This window comes from Marmota marmota, unplaced genomic scaffold, assembly GCF_001458135.2.
Source record: "Marmota marmota marmota unplaced genomic scaffold, marMar, whole genome shotgun sequence".
Classification (NCBI taxonomy): domain Eukaryota; kingdom Metazoa; phylum Chordata; class Mammalia; order Rodentia; family Sciuridae; genus Marmota; species Marmota marmota.
Window position 1 is genome coordinate 11,348,850 of NW_026000174.1, and position 6,000 is coordinate 11,354,849.

A 6,000-nucleotide genomic window follows, 5' to 3' on the forward strand; every position below is an offset into this window, starting at 1 on the left:
GGTAATGCAGTGAGTCTGATTGCTGCTCTCTACATTCACAGAAAGTCTGAAAATAACCTTGTAAACTTATTCTTGTCATTTAATTCCTATTTACACAAGTATTTTATAAACTTTGATAGTGTGCCCACTGTGTATGTATATTTTCTTAGGTATTTTGAATAGCTCACCGTCTTATATATTATGCAGACTGAGAATCATATTTATACTTTGTAGAAGACTTTTTTTTTCTTTTGGTGATATGAGGATTGAACCTGGGACTCTGCCACTGAGCTATTTTCCCAGCCTGGAAACATATTTATTCTTGATTCCTTCTTTCTATTCAACAAATAGATATTGAGTACCTACTGGGTACTAAGCATATGAAATATAATGATGAATAAGCATACCTCCAGCCCTAATGCAGTTCACAAGGTAAGTGTAAACACAAAATTATGATACATTGTGATAAGTGCCAATCTAGAGTTAATTTCAGTTTTTTCAGGAACACGCAAGAATAATTTCTAGTTCAGTTTGAGGGATGAGGATGGCTGATTCTGGAAGGAGTAGGCTACTAATGGGTATAGTAAAATATAAAGCCTGTACTGTGTAAAATGTAGTTTTGAAGGAAGAGTTGAGTAGTTCGCCTTGAGGAAGTCAAAGAATGCAGAGATATCATTCGTGCTAAGGGGAGATCATTACTAAAGAGAACTATGGGCAATGGTGGTGATGTGTTTCAGAGGTTACATTATAGAGTGTGTGCGTACGCGTGTGTTTGTATGTGTGTGGGGGGAGATACATAGATAGAGAAGGAAGGGATAGGGATAGGGAATAGTTTAGGAAAAGAATCAGGAAAACATGTTGATGGAAGATTATAGCAATTCTTAAATAAAAAGTTCTTAAATAACAAGTTAGCTTAGAATTATCTTTTGAGTGTTTTGTTTTTAGAGTTATTTTGTTCATTTTTGTTTTTGTTTCCTTTTTGTGGGTCTGGGGATTGAATCCAGGAACCACTGAGCTGAATCTCCAGCACTTTTTATCTTTTTATTTTGAAACAGGAGCTCTCTAAATTGCCCAGGTTGGCCTCAAACTTGTCATCCTTCTACCTTAGCCTCCCAAGTAACTGGGATTACCAAAGTGTGCGCCACTGCACCCAGTCCTTTGGGGTATTTGAAAATGGGTAAAAAGTCAGATTTTCATTTTATAAAGATCAAATCTGTCTTCTCAGGATAAAGAAAACAAAACAACTTATATTTTCTAGTCTATCTTATAGCTAGGGATAATACATGTGACATAGGTTCTGCCCAGATACACTCAAATTTGAGACTGATTTTGAAAATAGACATTTCACTATGATAGATATTAGGCATCCATATTGATAGCACATGTGACAATAGAGATACCAGAGTATGTGGGGTGTATCAATTGTGGTAATAGCTCCCTTATCAGGTAGCTGTAAATAAAGAAAAAATATTAAGGTTTTTAAAAATGGTGTACTAAGAGTGAAATGGAATTTTATTTAAGTTTGATGTTAATCTTGAAAGTTATTTGATTGTGTTTCACACAAAAATAGTGAAAAGTTAGTGAAGCATTATGTTAAAATAGACTTTAGAGACTCCACTTCAGATTTATTCTACTAGCTAGTGTTAATATAAGAGATAGTTTCAAGTAGATTTATAATAACCATAGCTCCTTAAAATATTTGTTCTCATAGGAGTACATAGCCTATAAATGCTGTTTCCTTATGTGTAGATAATGGGGTTTCTCTGATATTCCAGGTTTCTATGCATATGTAGGCCATGTAATATGTCTCATCATACATGAATACATGAACACATAAAATCTAGATATATACATCAGCATACATATATTGGATTAGCTAGCCATAATTGATGTTTTGGCAATGGGTATTGTAGATGAAAGGGCTATTAGATATCTGATGTATGATGTATTGCTTATAAAAGTCTCATTAGGATTTGAAGAATTAAATTTACTTTTAAAATTGAGCCAATGTTTCATCATTCTGAGATTTTTGATGGAGTAGTAGTTTGATGAATGAATGGCTGATGATTTTAGTTAATATGTGATTTTTCTTGTTGGTTCTTAGAACTAGAGTCTCTCTTTTAGAGAGACAATAATAGTCATTTTTCTTGTCAGTGGTCATGGTTAGATACCATATGGGAACTAGGATATTTAATATTTTAATTAAATAAATGTTTCATTATATTGTTAGTGTGCTAATGAGGAATATCCTGAAATCAGGGATTCAAGTAAGATTATTTGGGGGACTTTAGGTTTGTTTGAGGTGCTTTCTTTGTTTTCATACTGTGTGGTCAGCAGGTGGTTGAAAGGATATTATCATATGATTTCAATGATTTCATGGTTGGGTAATTTTTACAGCAAAGAACCTAAAAATAAAGATTATTCTGATGATTATTGGCATAGGTATGATTAATTGATGATGGTTATAAATTAGTCATTATTCATTAGTATATTTATTGTTCTTGAGATTACTTGTGGAAATCAGTCTGCATGGTAGTAACCTTTTTGTTACTGTAACAAATATCTGAGGTAATCAACTTTAATGAGAAAAGGTTTATTTTGGCTCACAGTTTTAGTGGTTTCAGTCCATGATCAATTGGCTCTGTTGGTTTGGGCCTGTGGCAAGGCAGCACATCATGGTGGGAAACATGTGGCAGAGCAAAAACATTCACCTTATAACTGTGAAGTAAAAAGGAAAAAGAAGAAGGGACTGGATCCCACAATTCCCTTCAAGGTGTACCCTGCAGTGACCTGAAACCTCCCACAGGATCTCTGTCTCTGAAAGATTCCACCACTTCCAATAGTACCACTCTAGGTGAAAAAGCTTTTAACACATGGGGCTTCAGAGGACATTCCAGATCCAATCTGATGGATAATGAAATAAGAATAAATACAAAAAGTCTGGGAGTTGTTCCTAAAAGCTCAGCCAAATTCCTGTTTCTTTTTTTATTTGTTTTATTTTTTTATTTATACATGACAGTAGACTGTATTGTGGCAAATTATACCTACATAGAGTATAACTTATTTTAATTAGGATCCTATTCTTGTGGTTGTACATGATGCAGATTTACTCTGACTGTATATTCAAATGCAAGGCTAGGAAAGTTATGTCCAATTAATTCTGCCATCCTTCCTATTCCCCTCTCCTTCCTTCCCTTGTTCCCCTTTGTCTAATCCAATGAATCTATTCTTCCCCTCTCCCCACCCTCCCTTGTTTTGGGTTAGCTTCCACATATCAGAGAGAACATTTGGCCTTTGCTTTTGGGGGATTGGCTTATTTCACTTAGCATGAAAGTCTCACTTCTATTCATTTACCAGCAAATGCTATAATTTCATCCCTCTTTATAGCTGAGTAATATTCCATTATGTATGTATACCACATTTTATTTATCCATTCATCCATTGACGAGCACCTAGGTTGTTCCCATAGCTTGGCTCTTGTGAATGGAGCTGCTATGAACATTGATGTGGCTGTGTCATTGTAGTATGCTGATTTTAAGTCCTTTGGGTATAGACCAAGGAGTGGGATAAGTGGCTCAAATGGTGGTTCCATTCCAAGTTTTCTAAGGAATCTTCATACTGCTTTCCATAGCGGTTGCACCAGTTTGCAGTCCCACCAATAATGTATGAAAGTACCTTTCTCCCCACATCCTCGCCAACATTGATTGTTACTTGTATTCTTGATAATTGGCATTCTAACTGGAGTGAGATAGAATCTTAGTGTAGTTTTAATTTGCATTTCACTAATTACTAAAGATGTTGAACATTTTTTCATATATTTTTGACCATTTGTATTTCTTATGTAAAGTGCTTGCAAATTCCTGTTTCTTCAGCCCAACCAACATTTGTGGAATTCTTGTATTCATTAGGAAAGTTTCATTTTCACAATGACACAGATACAATATTCTTACAAATAACATGAGTCCAGCTTTTGTTTTAGCACATTAATGAGGAACTAGGCAGGATGTCAAACCCACTCAAAAGAGAAGTAAGAAATCAACCAGTGGAACAAAGAAAATCTGAAATTATATTGCTAAGTTAGACACATACTTGGTTAATATACTAAATGCCAAAAAAGTCATAACTTGAGGGGTTGACTTCCACAAAAGAAATCATTCACATTGTTATTAGACAAAAATCATTTTTGTTTTCATCAGTTTCTTCAATAACATCTAACTTTACATAATCAGGGCTCTGATCAGAAATAAAGAGGAATTCAAGCAGAAGTACATTCCCCTAAGTATCAGATAGATAATCTTCAGTTGTTCTTAATATCTGCCATGATATTTTGATATGAAGTAACAACTACTTGCCTTATTTTTAAGTTTTGAATAATTTAAGTTTTCTGTTGTTATCATAATTTATATTGATTATTTAGAAGCTTATCTCATTGTAATTTTGTGATATTTTGCTTTATTAATTGACATAGGTGCAGTAAGAAGGATCAATTAATACACATAAGGTTCCTTGTTATGTATGTAATCAGATGTCTAGAGTTAGATTGTATTAAACAACTACTAAGGCCATTAAGTTAGGGTCTAGAGATTATTTAGGTGTTTCTTTTTTGGTGATACTGGGGATTGAACCCAGGGTTGCTGTACCACTGAACTATATCCCCAGCCCTTTTATTTTGAGACAGGATCTTGCTAAGTTGCTGAGGCTGGCCTTAAACTTGCAATCCTCCTGCCTCAGCCCCTGGAGTAACTGTGATTATAGGCATGTGCCACCACACCCACCTAGAGTTTCATTTTTAATAGTACCTACCATTTCAGAGATCTTTTACTTACAAAATAAGAAGTTAATTTCCATAGTATTTCACTTATATCTTTATAAATGTAGGCAAATTTGCTTTCCTTTTTATGCTAGGCTGTCACTTTCCTTACTATCTGTAATGTTGGGATGGTATACAACAGATAGCAGATAGTTTGCTGAGGAAGGCTAATCAACATTTGTTCCAACTATAAATTATATCTATATAAAATTTTTAAAATATTTATTTCTTTTAGTTGTATGCAATGCCTTTATTTTCATTTATTTATTTTTATGTGGTGCTGAGGATCGAATCCAGGGCCTTGCACGCACCGGGCGAGTGCTCTACCACTGAGCCACAACCCCAGCCCCTATATCTGTGTTTTTGACAGGGTCATGGAGTTTGTCATACCTGGTTGAATACAATATGTTCTTAAATACTATCCTCCAGATATGGCCTTGATTGCACACTTTATCCAGTTATAATTCAAGAAAGGAGGGCATATTTTTATTGAACCTAAGCAAATTAAACCTTAGTAGTGCCAAGAGAAGTAGAGAAGAAGTAAAAATATTTCTTTCTGCATTCCAAGGAGTAGTGAGAGATGATATTAAATTCAAAGAATATTTATCACGAGCAAATGAGTCAGAGGAAGTTTTTTTTAAAGTCTTTCTCTTATGCCCACCAGAAAATAGAACATTAAAACAATTACCAACAAAGTTCAAAATTAATAGTCTTAATTAGATTGCACGTATCCATTCATTTAGTCTGGTGTAGTTAATGTCTTCCTACATATTGGATTATCAGTCTGCTTCACAAAGCTCCAGATCCATAGACCTTGGAAATCTTGACTAATTCTCCTGATAAAGACTGATTAGTGTGTACTAGAGAAGGCAATGCCATCTTACACTGGGAAGCCTATTTCTATTTATTTATTTCTTGCAGTATCAGTAGATAAGTATATGTGTCACGGTCCTTTCAGCTAAGATTTTGAGTCTGTCATTTCCAAATTCTAGTCTGTATCTTAGAGAAGAAATCTTAAGACAAAAATTGGAATAGAGTAGAAAATATTTGATGGTAACAAACTGAATTAGTCTGGTTAATTTATTATGGTAAGCAACAATATCAGAAAGGAGAAGAGAAGTTTGGATATATAGCTCAGTTGGTAAAGTGCTTGCCTTGTATACAAGGCCCTGGGTTCAATCCCCAGCACCACAAAAAAAAAAAAAAAAAGG

The 6,000-nt window shown here is 34.4% G+C and overlaps 1 protein-coding gene across 1 annotated transcript in view; it reads left to right on the forward strand.

Moving 5' to 3' along the window:
* The window catches only part of Gdpd4 (glycerophosphodiester phosphodiesterase domain containing 4), a 97,343-nt gene that overhangs the window by 55,342 nt on the left and 36,001 nt on the right, over positions 1-6,000 (forward strand). The gene's annotated exons all lie outside the window — the stretch shown is intronic.